Source organism: Tachypleus tridentatus, chromosome 12 (assembly GCF_004210375.1).
Source record: "Tachypleus tridentatus isolate NWPU-2018 chromosome 12, ASM421037v1, whole genome shotgun sequence".
NCBI classification, from domain to species: Eukaryota; Metazoa; Arthropoda; class Merostomata; order Xiphosura; family Limulidae; genus Tachypleus; species Tachypleus tridentatus.
The window spans coordinates 73,410,037-73,429,103 of record NC_134836.1 but is presented as its reverse complement, the minus strand read 5'-3'; the positions used below and the strand labels follow the sequence as shown (position 1 = coordinate 73,429,103).

The following is a 19,067-nucleotide window of genomic DNA, read 5'->3' as shown; positions in this document are numbered from 1 at the left end:
TGTGCATCTAAACATAAGTTCTGTTACGACAACTTTTTGTAGCATCTGCAGGAGAATTTAATATATCAAAATTCAATCTTTGCATCTAAAATTTTCTTCCAAACTAACTTGATCCATATAAAAACAGATGCGAAACCTGAGTTTTGGTTTACGTAATTTAGCTGCAACAATTATAATTAAAGTAAAAAAGTATACATACATATATATATATACAAAATAAAGTATTACTGGTGCATTCTGAAAAGTTTGTCTTAATGAACACATGTCTATTATAAAATTATATCTGCTTTTCAAACGGCCGTTTGATATACGCATTTTTTATATTGGTGCAATAGCGAAAAAACGTCCTCTATTCATAATAAAGTTTTAGCTGTTGCTTATTAATTTGTACATTACTCGACCTCTTTCATCGTATCTAGAATGTACTGCGAAAAAGATCGAATGATTGTACTTCTCACATTGCCATTTAATACGCCCTCCGCTAGCACAGCGGTATGTCTACGGATTTACAACGCTAAAATCAGAGGTTCGATTCCCTTCGGTGGGCTCAGCAGATAGTCCCATGTGGCTTTGCTATAAGAAAACACACAACACACACCCGTTTAGTACGAACATGTATTTATTGATATAATAGTAAAAAGCGCTCTCTATCATAAAGTTGTAATAGCTTCTCATGCGGCCATTTGATATTTATTCGAGTAATATATCCCATTATGTTTGATTTGCAGTCAGAGATAGGTGAAATATAAGTTGAATTATATAGGTTAGTTGGATGTAAACGTTAGTTTATTAATTATTATGTGTTATTGTATGTCTTGAAAACAGTAAATGTATCATCTGTGGTGAAATTTGGTAAGTTTCATTGCTATAGGCAGTGTGACATGTGAACATAAAAAAAACAAACGAAGAAAGTATTTGTGAAATAAATATAAAAGTGACTTTTCAAATTATGTTAAATTTTGACTTGGAAATCTATGATCTATGACCTCTAATGTAATAGTTTGATCAGATTTAGACTGTAGAGGGGTAAAATTGTTACAAGCAATATTTCTAAACTTTCTCACAAGTTACAACCAAACTGTTGCATAATACGTCATTGCACACCCTTGAGAGAAGTTGTATAGCTAACGTGACTTTATTTACTTCGATTTTTTTTATCCTTGTTTGCCTTTCTATTTGTTCTGTTTAGTTTTTCTACAATGTATTTAAATATAGTTATCATGAGTCATTATTATTTTAATAAGTCCATACATCATATTTGATATAACTCATAGTAAGTATAGATAAAACTTAAATAAAATAGTTTTTATTTAATTTTAATTTAATTTACTTCCCTCTATCCTTTCAGGTACTGAAGAAATGTTATTTGATCGGAATTTATCTCAGAAAGAATATATTTCTCTTCAGCTTGTTTAATGAATCTAACAAGCAATATATGTCTCTTAGCCACCACAAAATTCAAATTTCAGTGAGTTAAAGATGGTTTTCCTAACATTTTACGCTTAACTAACTCTTAACACTCCTACGAAAAGTGGGGCCTAGGCCCCGTCAGTAAAGTTTATGTTATGATTATTAGTCCTTAGTTTTCAGCTGACAACCTTATCCTTTGTAGTAGTATAAAAAATGATATAAAACAGTATCTGAAATACATTTTTAAAAACATAAACATGCTGATAAAATGTGTCACAAACTCAAATCCTTCATCATGTGAACTCTAGATTAAACCTATCAATTCCACATAATAATCACATTTAATCTTTGTATATCCATTCCTGTGAATGTTGAGGACCTTAAGAAAGCATGTAGAAAAGTTCTAATAAGTCTGGGTTAAACTTTGGCCACTTAATAGATTAACTTTTATTTCTTTTTCTTTCTTAATAGTACTTCATTTTTGTAGTTCTATAAAAGTAGAAGTGGATAGATTTCTTGTGTTTTTCTTCAGCATATTTCAGTGGGTTTTATTGAATTTAATATAAGTATTGGACAGGATATGGACATGTCCAGATATCAATAGTAACCAATTTATCAATTAATTACTCACATTCAAGATCTGAAATATAGTAGTAGTTACAATTGCTGTAAGGAACTGGATAACAAATTATTAATACCCTAGACTGCTACTGAGATCTGATTAAGGTGTAACACCTTAATTCTTTTTCCTTTGTAGAGTTTAACACCTTTATTTTCTTAAATTTTATTGTACTGAACCTGCATTTGTTAGTTACCCTAAGGAATGTGTTACCTACAATGAGGACACCTTTTTTTGATTGTTTACCAATAATTTGTTTTTCATCATATTTCCAATTTAGAATATGAATTTATGGGATTTGCTTATGTAGTCTAGTGTTTAATGAAAACTATGACTTATTAAAGGTTTCCAGGAAAATAAATGATAATGTTGTTATTGTTAAAATGTTAATTTGAATAATGCATAGACTGTTTGTGCAGATGTTTTCTGACTTGTTTAACATATGGTGTTGATCATTGCTTTCCCAAAACCTTTGACAATAGAATACAGTGAACACATATAAATTAGCTTGTTTTTAAAAACTTCAGAGAAAAATGAAAATAAAAACTGTTACAATTTTTTTCTCTTCTTCCACATGATTAGTACTTCTATTGAAAGTTTTGAACAGTTGTTTGGAGATCTAAATTTTTGTTAAGAGTAAAAACATTTTATATTTTATTTAGTCTTTACAATTGGTATTTCAGGAGATAAAGCAGATAATAACCACCATGATGAAATACTATAGTAATCTTGAAGCAGCAGAATGGCCTTGATGGATAGATGAAGTAATGACTACTCTGCTGGAAGACTTGTGTAATCCTGAAGCAGTAGAATGGCTTTGAAATGTACACTTCACTTCTCTGTTTTAACATAAAATTAGAAAGGATGCTTGTCTTGATGGTATTGAGACAAATACCTTTAGAATAGCAGATTGTATACTTTAGCTACTCATAATATTTTAGCAGAATTCTTAAAATATGCCCTTTTCTTTGTCATATCTATGAGGAGTGACTTTTCTCAAAAGGTGTAGCCTTTTCATACAACAATACCCCCATACAATTACATGTGTTTATTTGATACTAATATAAATCTTTCATTGAAACTAAATTTTCACTTGCAGTTTCCAATATTTTTACTAATTTGATTTGAAAATCATTAGCTTTGTTCTCACTGTGTGTTTTCTTCAAGAACACTACACTTCCACCAAGTTTTTCTTTGCTGTTTGTTTGCATTTATTAGTTTATTAAACTACTTCATTTCTGATGTGCTGCTTAGCAGTTATTTTTATATTGGTTTTGTTTTTTAATATTTAGTGAAAGATGTTTTCTCTACATGAAGCTAAGCTATATTTATACTTGTCATGCATTCTGCATTTCCAAAATATTTCTTTAATTCCTGTTTTTTCTAATTAGAGCTGGACAATTAGTGGTATTTGTTAGCTAATTAATTGTTTGGATCATTAATCAGTTACTCCCAACTAAATGGTTAATATCACATAAGACTTCAATAGCTGAAGTGATACTTGGAAATTGTTGATGACGAGAAACCAATAAATATCTAGTGATCTTTCTCAATTTCTTAAGATTTTCTGTTATGAAAGATTTTAGCAGGATTACAGTTGATATTTTCTTGTAAGTATCTCACTGCCAAATGTTACGTAAATGCTTGGGGTACTTTAAAAAATTCATGTTTCCATATCTTGTTTTGTACCATGGGTTTGGGGCAGTATCCATCTTTGTATTAATTCTTTGTCCACTCTTTTAACCATTTCAGACTTGTTAGTTTCAATTCTTATTTTGTCTTCCAGTTGCATTCCTTGTTTGTTTTTTTTTTTATTGACAAGTGGAATGATTTTCTTATATTATTTACAACTTTCTTAAACAGATATGGTTTTTGTGAATGTAGATATTCAGATAATGCAAACCTTTCTTTGTGCTTCAAATCTGTGAACTGACATTACCAATGAATGCATTAAGCATCTAAACTTATTTACATGTATAATTTAAAACTAGCTGGTAATATCACTGTTCTATATTTCTCTTAATACTTACATTAATCTACATTTATTCCTCAAATCTTTATCGTGCACCCAGCCACAGGGAAAATGTACTAGATTTTATCTGTAAAATGACTTACGGTTATGTTTCAAACAAGGCCTAATTACCATTTGACACTTAATTCATCATATTGCATACGGTGTCATTTCTTGATATGGGAAGTAGAACCACTTAAAATTTGTAACATAAAAGCTTTCATTTAATTAACTGTGCATCTGTTTGTACATCTTCCAAGTTATTGTCCCTCAGTGTGGATTCTTGTACGTGGTGAGGGGACCTCCCAGGGAAGGTTCTGTTATTTCAGTTTACCTCCTCTGGGATCTAAACATCCACCCATGTGTTTGCCATGCGTGGCAACCTGTGAAGGGGAGGAGAGGATCCTGGTGGTTGAGGGGTTCAACCTTAACACACCACTTTGACCTTGAATTCCTCTAGATGGGCAGCCATGGGATGGCCCCCCCTTGGGTCATTTGGCTGGTTCACTCGGGCTAGGGTCAACCAAGTACCAGTGTTGGATGTTCTCAACAGGTGTTGTGGACATTTTATCTGATGCTGGTGCTTAGGTATATTGTTTACAAAATCCTGATGTTGCTGCAGTGTCCTTGTTTGACATTGTAGTGCGTCCCCCCGTAGGGCTCCATGGCGGGTGGGGTCAGTGAGTACTAAAATTTTCCTTATTAAAAATTTCAATAAAATAGTGAAAAACAGTCTATAAGTAAACGACCATGTCTTGAAGATCCTGAGCAGCAATCCTCACCATCCGTACCACCTGTTATACCTCATTTTCTTATATTGCACTCACTTTCAGACAAACCTTTAGGGCATATGTCTCCCTTTTTCATTCAGAAGGAACTAGAGGGACTTGCTGACTCTCCAGAGTCAATAAAAAAGCTTTGATCTAGTGACATATTAGTAGAAACATCCACATCTCAATACAGTGAACTCTTCTTGAATTCAACGGATATTGGGGATATACCTCTTGAGGTTATCCCTCATGCTACCTTGAATTCATCACAAGGAGTTATTGTTGAGAGGGATTTGAAGAACGTCCCCGAGTCAGAGATTCTCAGTGGTCTCTCCACTCAAGGAGTTTCTGCAGTGAGGCGTATTTCCACTCACAAAGATGAAATTATGGTACTGACCGATGTCCTCATTCTGACATTTACGTCACCATGTCCGCCTGCCACCATCAACGCAGGTTATCTTAATTGCAGAGTACGGCCATACATTCCAAACCCTTTTTCCGATGTTTCCAGTATCAACAGGTCGGTCACTCGAAGACGTCATATCATGGTTCCTTGACGTGTGCTCGTTGCAGTGGCAAGGACCATGATGCCTATGAGTGTGAAACGGACCCTCAGTGCATCAATTACAATGGCTCTCATCCATCCTACTTTCATTCTTGCCCTAAATGGTTCAAAGAAAAGGAGGTGCAGCGTTTGAAAACAATTCAGAACATTACTTATCCTGAGGCTTGAAGATTGCTGTCCATCACTTCATCTCGGATGTATGCTGCTGCACTTCATTTCACAGCTACTGTGGGAGTGCAGACAGATCTCTCTGTGCCTCCTAAAGAGTTGTTCTCCAAACAGATGAAAAGTCTTTTGATCTCCATGGTTAAAATCAAGTTTGACACCTATCTCTGTCCCTGATATACATTCCACCAAACACCAAGACTCACATCCTTTGGTTCCAGGTACAGGAATTTCCTCAGATCCATCTTCCTCTCATGTCCTCAGTCTCTGGATTCCCCTTCCAACAGCAAAGACCTGCCCAGTCGACCCAGGGCAGGATCCATGGAGGTCGATAAACCTCCCTCGAATAAGGAAAGTAAGGAAAAAAGACGTGATTGTAAACAGAGGGATTCTCTGCCCAATTTGTTTTTTGCCCAATAAAAATGGCCACAATGGAACTATCGAGGTTTATGTTCTAATCTGGGTGACAACAAAACACTGATTACTTGCTACCATCTTGTTTGTCTCTCCTTACAGGAAACATTTCTGAAACCTGCCAATACAGTCACCTTTTGACGGTTTTCTTTATATAACTCTGTCCCCCTCTCGATCTTGCTCTCTGATGACCAGGAAGTAACTGATACCCAGAGCATCACTGATACTCTAGGTGAAAGCTTTTGCTGGGTATCTAGTGCTTCTGCCTCTTCTTCCACCTGATGATATACACTATGAGATGTTGCGCCATATATCTCCTGCTTCTCTTTCTATCCTTCTGGTTGTTTTTAACTGGATCTGGCAGAAGAATGTTTTTCCTGATGCCTGGTGCCAGGCTATTGTCCTGCCTTTCTCCAAGCATGGGAAGGATCCCAAGATTCCTTCAAACTACCGTCCAGTGGCTTTGACAAGCTGTCTCTGTAAGACCTTACAGAGGATGGTTAATGCTCATCTTGTTTGGTTCCTCGAATCAAATAACCTTCTCTTGTCCACCCAGTGTGGGTTCCAACGACAGTGCTCCACCATGAACCATCTGATTGGACTTGAAACATCAATCAGAGAAGCCTTTCTCAAATGACAACCTCTTGTATCAATATTCTTTGACATTGAGAAGGCTTATGATACAACATGGAGGTATGACATTTTGCAAGACCTCCATATATATGGGTTATGTGGCCATTTGCCCATTTTTATTAAAAAATTGTTAATGGAAGGAGATTCTGAGTTTGTGTGGGTTTGACAATTTCCCATTTTTTTCTACAGGAACTTGGAGTCCCTCAGTGTAACACTTTTTAGTATAAAAATTAATGCCATCACTGAATAACTCCCTCTCACTGTTGCAAATGGGCTCTATGTCAACGACTTTCACATCTCATGTCAGTCATTGAACACGAGGTATATTGAATGGCAGCTACAGACTGCCCTCAATCATTTACTAAAGTGGACCACAGCAAACAGCTTTACATTCTGTCTCTCTCTAAAACCATTTGCTCGCACTTATGCTGCCAACGGGGTATTTACCCTGATTCTGAACTCCGTATTGGTGAAGTTGTGCTGCCTGTGGTCTCTGAGACTAAGTTCTTGGGGCTTATCTTTGACTGTAAGCTAACCCTTATACCACATATTAAGCAGTTACAGGTTAAATGTGTTGATATGTGTTTATTCATTGAGTACACATATACAAAAAAAATACAAAGTGTGACATCACAATACTTCCTGTTTTTGTCATGAATAATGTTCTCCTTGAGTTATTCCTAACTACAGGAGGCAGCACTTCTCTCAATATTCTTAACACTCCCACTTAATTTTAAGTTTTGCACAAACTTACAATTACTGTCAATAATCTTACAGTTATTCTAAATGTTTTACAATTACTTTCAATCTGTTATTATAATCATCATTTTATCTGGTTCATTTATCCATTGGTGCCGATCCAACATTATCTCTGAACCTTTCAAATGCATTTCTAGCAGGTGGCTTTGTAAGAATGTCAGCAGTCATACTGTTTGCAGGACAATATTCCAGTTTTACTGATCCGTTCTGCACACATTGGCAAATGAAGTGGTAATGAATATCAAAGTGTTTTGTTCTTACATGACCCACTGGATTCTGTGCCATAGCGATTGTTCCTTGGTTATCTTCCATGATACGAACAAGGTCATCAACTTCAGAACCTATTTCTTGCAGTAGTCTTCTCAACCATACTGTTTCCTGTGCTGCAAGACTCAAGGCTACATACTCTACCTCTGAGGTGGACAGGGCCACCGTGGATTGCTTTTTGCTAATCCAACTTACAGCTGCTCCTGCATGAATGAAGATATTTCCTGATGTGGACTTTCTATCATCCAGGTCTCCAGCAAAATCTGCATCTGAGTAACCAGTAATGACGTCTCCTGGTACCTTTTCAAACTTAAGACTAAGATCAGCTGTTCCTTTCAAGTAACGTAGGATTCTCTTTGCTGCTGTCAAATGTGCTGTGTTGGGCTGAGCACAATATTTCAATATTGCTCCCACTGCAAATACAATATCTGGTCTTGTTCCCATTGCAACATACAGAAGGCTGCCTCCCAACGACTGGTACAAACTGATGTCAACCTGAGTGCTAACACCATCGTCCTTTTGCAGTTTCATGTTTACATCTGATGGAGTTGAACTGTCTTACACTCAGTCATTCCAAATTTAATCAGCATAGTTTGGATATACTGTCTTTGATTTAACCATACACAGCCATTTTTTTCATCCTGAACAACACTGAGCCCAATTTTGTAATGGAGCTTTCCAAGGTCTTTCATGTGGAATTTTTCCCTCAGTGCTTCCTTTATAGTGATTATTTCATCATCACTATCAGCAACCAAAATAATATCATCCACATATGCTGCAACTATTGCTAGATTTTTACCCTTCCATATATAAACACATGGATCTGCTGAACTCTGAACAAATTCCAGTTCCATCATCTGTTCATGAAATGATTTGTTCCAACAACATAATGACTGTTTTAATCCATACAGTGATTCATATTTTCAGTTTACACACAAGGTTTTCCTTCCGTGGAACAGCGTAGCCTTCTATTTGTTCCATGTATATCTCTTCATCCAGTTTTCCATTCAGAAATACAGTTGTGACATCCATCTGGTGAATTTTCAAGTTGTTCTGCACAGCAAATGCAATCAAGGAGCAAATTGATGCATAGCACACCACTGGGGAGAAAGTTTCCTCATAATCCAGACCATAATTCTGCGAGTAACCTTTGGCCACCAGCCTACTCTTGAACCTCTCCACATTTCCATACTTAACTTTGAATACCCACTTACAACTTATAGGTTTTCTTTCAGCTGATAATTCCACCAGATCCCAGGTGTGATTTTCTTGTAAAGACTCAAATTCCAGATCTGTGGCTGAGCTCTACTCCTCTGCATTATCACTTGACATTGCTTTACTTAATGTGCTTGGCTTTAACATACTGCATAAGTTTGGAGTGTGACAAACTGATTCATTTGCTGCTGCCATATCAGCATACTCATCACATCCATAGCGGATGGGGGGTTTCCTGTTTCTTGCTGGTCGTTCAGCTTTATCTTAACTTTTGTTTCTTGGTCCACTATCTGTTCACTTGATGAGATATAGTCATTTGTTGCAGGCTCTTGACCAAATTCTGTTTCATTAAAGATAACATCTTGCTGTATGAAAATCTTCCTGGATTTTTTTATCATACAGTTGATATCCTTTGGTACAGTTATCATATCCAATGAAATGTACCTTCATAGACTTCATGTCTAATTTCTGTCTTGATGCATCTGGCACATGTGCATATGCAAGACATCCGAACACTTTCATGTGGTCTACATCTGGTTTCTTCCCATACCATCTCTCATATGGCATACAACCATCTTTTATTGCTGATATGGATACTCTGTTACCCACGTACGCTGCAGTAGCTACAGTGGTAACTTAGCATGTGACAGCATGCTTCTTGCTGATTCCATAAGAGTTCTGTTCCTTCTCTCAGCAACACCATTTTGTTCTGGACAATATGCTATTGATATCTCATGCCTCTTGACTTCAAGTATTGCTGGAACTCATTTGACGTAAATTCTCTGCCATTATCTGTGTGCAGGGTTTTTATGCACTCTTCAGATTTATTTGAGTACAACTTCTCAAATTCCTTGAATTTCTGAAAGATTTCTGACTTCTGTTTCAAGAAATACACTCTGCAGCATCTTGAGTAATCATCAATAAATGCAACAAAGTACTTGCTACCTCCAATAGATGGAGTTTGCATAGGACCACAGACATCACTGTGTACCAGTTGCAGTCTTCCCTTTGACCTGATTTCTCCCACTGACTTAAATGGCTTCCTGTGCATTTTACCTTCAGTGCATCCCTCACAGAAACTGGCTTCATCAGACTTCTGGAATTCGATTCCACTTACATTTCCCCTCCTGACAAGCTTCTGTAACTGTGAAACACTGACATGCCCAAGTCGTTGTTGCCATATATCCAAGCCACTGTTTGAGGCTACTTAGGCATTCTCAATAACACTGGTCTTACAGTCCAGTTGGTATAGACCATTATCCTTTCTTGTACCCATGCCATGGAGTTGTCCTGATTTACCTCGGATGTAACAGTGATTAACTTCAAACTGCACAATATTTCCTTTTTCAGTAGCAGCTTCTACTGAAAATAGATTGCTAGCTAATTTTGGTATATGAAGGACACTCTGCATTGTAACATACTTTGAATTACTGACTTTAAATCTCATTTCTAGTTTACAGTTTCCAACTCCAAGAGCTTCAACAGTTCTTCCATCACCAATCCTAACTTGTTGAGGTGTGCAAACTTGTGATTATATGTTCCTCTGGTGTGTCATATGCCTAGATGCACCAGAATCCACCAACCATTCCCCATTTCCTATTCCTTTATCCTGGTTTTTACAAAGGCAACACCATTGTTTCCATCAGTATAATCTTCTGCCACATTAATATCCTCATTCTCAGCTTTTTGGACCATTTCCTTCACTGTTGAACAATTGTGTTTTATATGTCTCTCTCTGCCACACTTGAAGCTGTTACCACTTTTCTTTGTTTCTTGTGTTCCATGTGGTTTGAAGTTGCTGCAAGTGGATAATGTAGTTTGATGTCTCATTCAATGTGGTCTTTTTCTTCTTTTGTTCTTCATTAATCAGTGCCTGTTGCACAAATTCTAATGAGATATCATCAGTTTTGGTTTCCAGGGCTGTTACAATTGTATCATAGCTAGCTGGCAGACTACCAAGTAAGGTAACAATCTGATCTTCTGCTATTTCCGCCCCAACCGCAGCAAGCTGATCCGTTAATTCCTTCATTTGTTTCAAATGTTCCTGGACCATCATGCTTTCTTTTATCTCACATCTTGAGTTATTTCTTTTTTCAGAAATAGTTTACTGGCTAGTGTGTTCCTATCAAAGTGAGCATGCAGTACATTCCTTGCTTCCTTAGGAGTTGTGTATGAGGTGACAAGATAAAGTTGTGCACCTTGAATATTCAGAACAATTGTTGAAAATGTTCTTTCCCTTTTCCTGTTGAAATCTGCCCTTGTTTGATCATTGGCTGTCTCTGCCAATGCCTCTGTTTCAGTCACATGGCTCCATAGGCCTTTTCCTCTCAATAAATGTTCCATTTGAAATTTCCACATGGCCCAATTATTTTCTCCCAACTTATCAACTGATATTTTATCTTCCATTGTCAAACTATTTCAACCACAACTGTAATATTCCTTTCTTTTATTTAGATCTATTTCTCCCTTTATATGACTTGAGAAAATAGAGTGTCAATCAATATTTTACTTACAGTTTATCTTGGTATTTCACAATGGCTTCCAGACAAAGGAAACGAATCGCACAGCACTTGTGATAAAGTATCCATGTAAATCCTGTGCCATCCAACGAAAATTGTCATCCAAAACTGTTCTACAGTAATCCTCAGTATCTCCTGGATTACTTGTACTAACAATTTTAAAACAGTTTCATATGTTTAAGCACTATTAGAGCATTCCTGGGCCCATAACCTGTTATGTGTTTGTTCATTGAGTACACATGTACAAAAAATATACAAAGTGTGACATCACAATACTTCCTGTTCCTGTCATGAATAATGTACTCCTTGAGTTATTCTTAACTACAGGTGGCAGCACTTATCTCAATATTCTTAACAAAATGTACAAGAGCATTGAATGTTCTCTCTACCACCAATTGGGGAACGAATTGGCGTTCTATGCTAAAGATACATCGTGCTCTTATTTGATCGAAACTTGACTATGGATCACTGGTTTATGGCTCTGCCAGAACATTGGCAGTAAAGATGCTAGACCGTATTCATCATCAAGGACTTCTACTCTGCATTGGGGCTTTCCTCACTTTCCCAGTTCAGAGCTTATACATAGAGTCTCATGAACCTTCTTTGCACCTCTGCCGTTTGCAACTGTCTTTACTAAATGCTTCGAATCTTCTTTCATTACCAAAGCATCCCACCTGGGGTTGTGTTTTCCTTCCTTGATAGGCCATGCATTTTAAGACCAGATGGTCTGCCATTACTCCTTTTGGCCTTCGTATCCAGGTGCAGTTAGACGAATTAGGTCTGTCCTTAGATAACATAGCCGTATCCATTGGTCAGCCCATCCCACCATGGCTTCTTACAGTCCCCAATTGTGACCTATTTTTAAGTCATCTGAGAAAAGTTGACACTCCTGATTGGAAATACTGTGCTATTTGCTGAACATCTTTTGAACCATCCTTCCATTCTTATTTATACAGATGGTTTGAAATCAGGCAACTGTGTGGGTTCTGCCATGGTTTGTTGTGATTTTCTGGTTGTGTGTAGAATTCCCTCTACAGCTTCTGTGTTCACTGCTGAACTGTATGCCATTTCTCTTGCCCTGGATCACATATAAGCTGAGCAGTACTTGAACTGCATGATTTATACTGACTCGCTTAGTTCTGTACTGGCCCTGGAATAGCTTCATGTTGGTCCACACCCTGTTCTCGCTGATATTCAAAATCAACTGCCCCTTTTCTCTTTAACATCTACTTCTATCCAGTTTTCTGGATATCGGGCAATGTTGGTATTTGCGGGAATGACCTTGGCGACAATGCAGTTAAGTCTATCTGCTCTGGCACTATAACTGCTATGCCTGTCCCATACATGGACTATGGTTCTGTATTCAAGGCTTAATTCCATGCCAGTTGGCAGTCGACTTGGAGTGAACAATACGAAAATGAGCTTTTCCAAATAAAACCCTATATATCACATGATATTTAGTAGCAGTAATTTTTCTAGTAGATTAAGGTTTGTTAAACTTTACTTATCAGATGTACTGAACCTTCTTAGCAATAAACAAAGGAAACCTTGTAATGTGAGGAGTGAACAGGATTAGTTTAGTTGTCTTGTACTTCTGCTACGTTAAAATAGTTGACTATTCTCATGATATTACATTTTTATTATTTTTATCAGTCTTTTGTACTGTTAAAAGATAATTTGGATTTTATCATGATTTAAATTTCAAGGACTACAGGGAACTTGTAAAAGGAGCATCGCAAAATCATTTAGTAAAATTTAAAAGGAGAGTCAGCATGCTGCATTTGGGTAAAAACTTGTTTTACTTATCTTGTGACATTCACTGAAAAGGTTACTGAATATATAGATAAAGATATGGTTGGGAATTCAATGCATCTGTGTTTTATGAAAGTATTTGTTGAAACGCTACATAAAATCGTGTTTTAAAATTCTTCTGTGGGTGTGGGTGATAAATTAGCTTGTTGAATAGAAATTGGCTCGATGGTGTTCATCAAGCTGGATTCGTGTCATAAATGTGGTATCTTAGGGCTGAGTATTATAACCTTTGCTAATTTTGATTTACGTCAAGAAAAGACGAAAGAATGAAAAATAGATTACTTCAATTTGCTAATGAAATTAAGGTATTTCTGTAGCTGCTGCTTTAAAAGGGTTTAGATCATTTGATGATTTCAGAAACTAAATATAAGATGGGTTTGAATCATTAAAAACAAAAGATAATGCATGTGGGTTTTCATAATTGGAAGTATTAGAATAATTTTGATATGAATGACCTTAACAGTTTCTTGAAAGAAAGATCTTGTGTAATGGATGACCAGTGTCTTAAAACATTTGAGCAATGTGTTGTTGACAGTGGTATGACAATTGGGATTTTTGGTTGTCTGTACAGAAATATTTGAATATGAGTCTAAAGCAGGTATAATGTCATTGTATAGATCACTGGTTAGGCCACGTTTGAATGGTTATATTCGGTCTTGGTCTCCTTATTTTAGGAAGGCTATTGAATTATTGGAATGGATTCAGAAAATGATATCCAGTATAGAATGGATGTCATGCAAGACTGATTAAGATCTTTGAAATTGTTTTATCTTGAAAATACTAGAGTTAGTGGGGATATACCTTTTAAGGGAATTGGTTGTGTTGATGCATTGCCTTTTTTGTACTTAATGGTTGGATTAAGTGACTCAAATCTTTTCAGAGTAAGAATAGTCTTCATCTAAGACAGTTTTACTCTTGATAGCACAGTTGGTCTTTGGAAAAGACCCCCTCCTGATGTGGTGGATGCAGTAAATTTGAGAGAAGGTTTGATAAACATTTAAGTAAAAGGAATGATGAGGTTTGATTTGAAGGTAGAATGTTGTATTTAGTTTGATGTTATGTTAGAAATGAACAAACATAAGGGCATAAAATACAGTTCATTGGAATTTAATAAAATGGCATTTTTCAATTATGAGAACTTATACTGCTAATAATTTTGTCAGCAACATCTAACAAACTCTTTGATGTGGAGAAAACCGTTTCAAAAGTTGTCCTAACAAATACTGACAAGAAGAATTACTGTTGTTTCAGAACTATCAAGGATGAACCAGTAATTTCTGACAGTTCAAAATTAAACTTTTTCATATATTTGACAGTGATTTAATAATACTGGAAGATAGTCTTGAGTTTCTACATGACTACATGCCAATTTTTGAAATCTTGTGTAACAGTGAAAATAATTAAAAATATAGAACACAACAAACTAGAAGAAGATTAAGTTAATTAAATACTATTTCAGATAACTTGTGTCTCACAAGCATCTCATAGGGTTCATCATGCCCTTTGTAGGAAGGACTACAGAAAGAAGATAAAATTTCCAGAAATTGTTAGAAACGTTTTAATGATAGTAACAAAAAACTGACTGCCATGATAATACAAAAAATTATGTTTCTAAGTAGATACATTTCCCACCTTTGTGAAAGTTTGTATGCTAAGAGTAGGCCTGCAACTATATAAGTTTTAAAGGGCCCTGAATTTCATTGAAATGACTGTATATAGCATAAATTTAATTGTCTTTAAACCTATACTGTTTATTTTTCAACTGTACCTGTACAGTTTATGTGCTTATATGATCATAATCGTGGTTCAAGCCTGAAATATAGAACACTACTGTAATATGTTTATCTTGGCAGTGTTCTGGATTAATACATTGTTGTATTTAATCTGATTGAATACCTTAGTTGTGACTTGATTTACTGTTGTTACTACAGTCATAGTATCAACCATAAAACTGTATGTTCCTTTGCCTGGCATACTTTTAGATAATAAACCTGTGGGCTATCTGGATGTGTGGAGTTATTGGTATTTAACAGACAGTTGTGTGTATTGAATTTGTAATATTTCTTAAGTATTTACAAGAAACCATTACAGAAGTAGTTTCAGTATGTAACTGGCACCTTAGTGTTTCAAGTCTTGGTTAGATAGTTGATGGTCACTTGTGTACACAGGGCCTGATTAACACTTACTTTGCATAAAAGCTTTATTATATTAATTAAATTGAGTTAAAATTCTTGTGAACCATTGGAGAACAAATGACTTAGTAAGGAATGAACTGTGTGTTAATATAATAGTGAAATGTATACTGTACATTCACTAGAAGGTCAAATAACTTTCACAGTTTGTTCATATTTATGTGTGTACATTATGAATGTCTCCATACAGCACTGTGTCTGTAAAAACTCTCTTGTGTTGAATGTTTATGATACTCCATAGTTCTTAACAGTTAAGAACATAAAATTATGTACAGATATAATTGAATAGTGAAATAATAAAACTTACTTTTGGATTAAAAGTTTATTTTTGTTAGTAAATTTATGTTATTTGTTTATTAACATCATTCAATGTTTGAATATGTTTGGTCATTTTCACTAGTTATGTGCTCATAAAAAATTTTTTTTTCATCTTACACTTTACTATTTGTAAGTATTTTGTTGTAAAAAATATATAAATATTAATACATAAGTAATAGAATTACTCTAAGTGAATAACAATCACAGAATTTGTATTGTTTTATATTTCATGTAGGCTTCTTGAATATTCCAGAGTGATGGATGCAAGAGAAAATTAGCTGCTAAGTGAAAGGAAATGTTATTAAAACTAAAATGCTGTAATTATCTAATGAACATAAAATCTTGGTGTCTTAACAATTATATAATCTTGCATAGCTCACTTTATCAATTGTGGATAAAATTAACCAATAAAATAATAGGATATGCATTCTTAAATTTGTACAACATACTCATAAGGCCTCATTCTTCTTTTGTTCCAGCACTGTCTGTACAGCTAATGAGGCTGTTGAAATAACACCAAGATACTGAAAGTTACTAGAAGATCAACAAACTTTTAGCTCATGACTTTTATGACAATATTAACTCAAATATCTATATATTTTTATTTGTATATATAGAGAGAATGTGTATGTGTAAGAATGTTGGAAATACTTTTGAAGAATTCTGTTTAGAAAACTGTTTAACACAAAGACACTTAGTCTGTTGCACCTGTTTATTTTTCTACAGCACCAATAAATGTTTTTAACATGTTTTTCAAACCAGGATGATTCCACAATGGAGCCCTAACATTTGTAGCACACTTGATGAAATGTTCCTAGTTCAGTGGAATGGACAATGAGCCCTGATAAGCTGCCCATCACATTCCCTAGACATTCTATCAATGGAATTTTTTCTAGAGCTTTCTAAAGGATATGGTTTATGTTATTAAGGTTGCAAGCAAGGGTAAATTGTTTTAATGTGTTCTAAAAGCATTTACAAAGGTTACTCCTGCAATGTTGCAAAACACTGAATGTAGACAGAGCATTGTGCACATGTCGAATTATGGCGACTATGCAGTAATAAAACATTGAACATTATTCTTGCACGTGCAACAAACAGTGATTCTATATTAAGTAGTTTTTCTAGTATGATTTTTTTCAAAAGTATTTCAAAAAACTATTTGGACACACTGTATGCCCCTAATTTAAAATGTAATAACAGTTACAGTATTACGGATATAAATGTTCTGTCTGTTAATACCAACAATAATCTGCTCCGTATCTTGTGCTGGCTTTTGGAACTTTCTTATGCTTAAGTATCATAGATATGATTTTGTAATAGCGTCCATCACCATAGTTACTCTTGTAACAAGCCTCTGTCTAAGATAACAAGGTTAAGTTTATATCACACATTATATTTATAAAGATATCAGCTTCCGAGACCAAATGTTAAGTAGATTGAAAACATGCCTAACTAGTGTTATCTCTCTTGTAGAAATACATTAAATGTTATTCAAAGTCTGTGATGTTATAGTTCTTGAACAAGAAATTTGTTATACTTCATAGGCCAACTACAAGTTTGTTTTTAATAGGACGACCTGGATATACCTTATTTACTATATTTTAAAAGAATAGCAGGTAATCAAAATTTGTATAGCAACCTATGAGCTTGAAGTTTACAAATTAATTCGATATTCTGAATTATAAACTAGATTAATACCATAAGTTACACCTGGAATTTCCTTCCTCCGACGTCATCTCCCGGGCAAAAACTATCTTTCACCCACCTCATCTATCAACAAGTGGGATTAGAACCTGACTAAGACAGAAAAAATATTTTTGATTAAATATTAATTTCTTATTTAATTAATAATTTCTTTAAATATTAATACATTTTCGGACATTTTGTTACAGTAAGTATTAATTTTTTTTTCTGCCGTCATTATTTTTGAAGTTAAATTAAACAAAAGAATAGAACAAGAATATAGTAATATTCTACTTTTCCTAGATAATGCAACTTGTCACCCAAAAATTCAACTTTTAAATGTTCGTTTAGTCTTTCTACCTCCATGTACAACATGAATTCTACATTCACTAGATAATGGAATTATATTGTATAAAATTGAAATACAGAAAATTGATGCTATAACATATTATTGCAAACATGAACGACTGTAAGAGAGCATCTGAAATGACCATGAAAATTGAAGTGTTAGATGCAATTGCATTTTTAAGTCATTCAATCAAATGCGTAAAAAATGAATACGTAATAAAGTGCTTTCGAACCTAGATTTATTCATGATAATGGCGGAGATTGTGAAGAAGTTTTTTGTTATGACAATTCTAGTGAAATCCAAACTCTGATTGAGAAGATTGTTACAGATGATTCTGTGAAGGTGGAAAGTTTTGTGAACGTTGACAAGAATGTTTTAACAGAAACTGATGAAATTGTTTTAAAATCTATAATAGAATCGCAAGATAGTAACAGTGTGAGACATTCAGAAGATGAACCAAATGAAAACGATAGTGAGGATATAGAAATTCCTACTTCATAGTAATTGTTAAGTTATATTAACGTTATTAAATTGTATGCAAAAATAAAGGGGAAAAATGAACTTCATGAAAAGCCGCAGAATTGGCGTTCTGATGAGAATATCTGTTAAAAAAATGAAACAGTTGAAATTGGACACTTTCTTCAAATAAATTTGATTATGATTTTATGTTGGTTATGTATATTTTCAATGTGTATTTTTGTTCTTATTCTAATAAATAAAGCATAAACAGTATAATAACTTTATTCACAAACGTCTTACTTCCCTTGAGTCAAGCAAGTATAACGTTTTGCTCAAAAATTATATATAATTAAGGAAGTGCATGTTCACTGTCTAAGCCAGAAAACCTACTTGAGCTGCAAGTTTTACTCGGTCTCGTGCGATTCCGCCTTAGACAGGTTTTACTGTAGCATCATTTTTGCTTTCCAAAAATTAAAACACGAGAAACTGGTCTATTCGATGTGTGCGGTATCTGTTCTTTAATTAAATGTTTATTTATAAAGGTTTCCGGTACTTAATGACACACGCCAGTTGTCGTTTATGTGTTTTATGTTACTTTTGACATCAATATTGTTATCGAACTTTTTAAAGTAACTGTTTGTTGTTGTATTGTTAGGGTTTTAATAATTCATAATATTATTTGATGGGAAAGAAATAAAAAAAAATAATGCATCATGCCTAAGTTCGGCATTTAACAAAAATAATGAAAATAACACTGACTTACGCACGGGAATGCATTGTTTTATTTATCTTCAAAATATTTAATGTTCGTATGCTCTCAACAGTATTAATTAATCAGTTTCCAACAACAGTGAATTTGTGCATGTTATCAAAAAAGTTATTTAAAAACAAAAACAAAAGACAATGT

General features: G+C 34.7%; 1 long non-coding RNA gene across 2 annotated transcripts; it reads left to right on the top strand.

Annotated features, from left to right (window-relative positions):
* Window positions 1–668: 668 nt before the first annotated feature.
* LOC143233600 (uncharacterized) lies at window positions 669–17,406 on the top strand. 2 transcript variants are annotated; one of them, XR_013018248.1, is made up of 4 exons: window positions 669–852; window positions 1,349–1,468; window positions 2,713–2,853; window positions 16,149–17,406. It is a non-coding gene; the product is annotated as an uncharacterized LOC143233600 (long non-coding RNA). The 2 variants fall into 2 exon arrangements; XR_013018247.1 differs by lacking the exon at window positions 16,149–17,406 and adding an exon at window positions 15,905–16,115.
* Window positions 17,407–19,067: the final 1,661 nt, after the last annotated feature.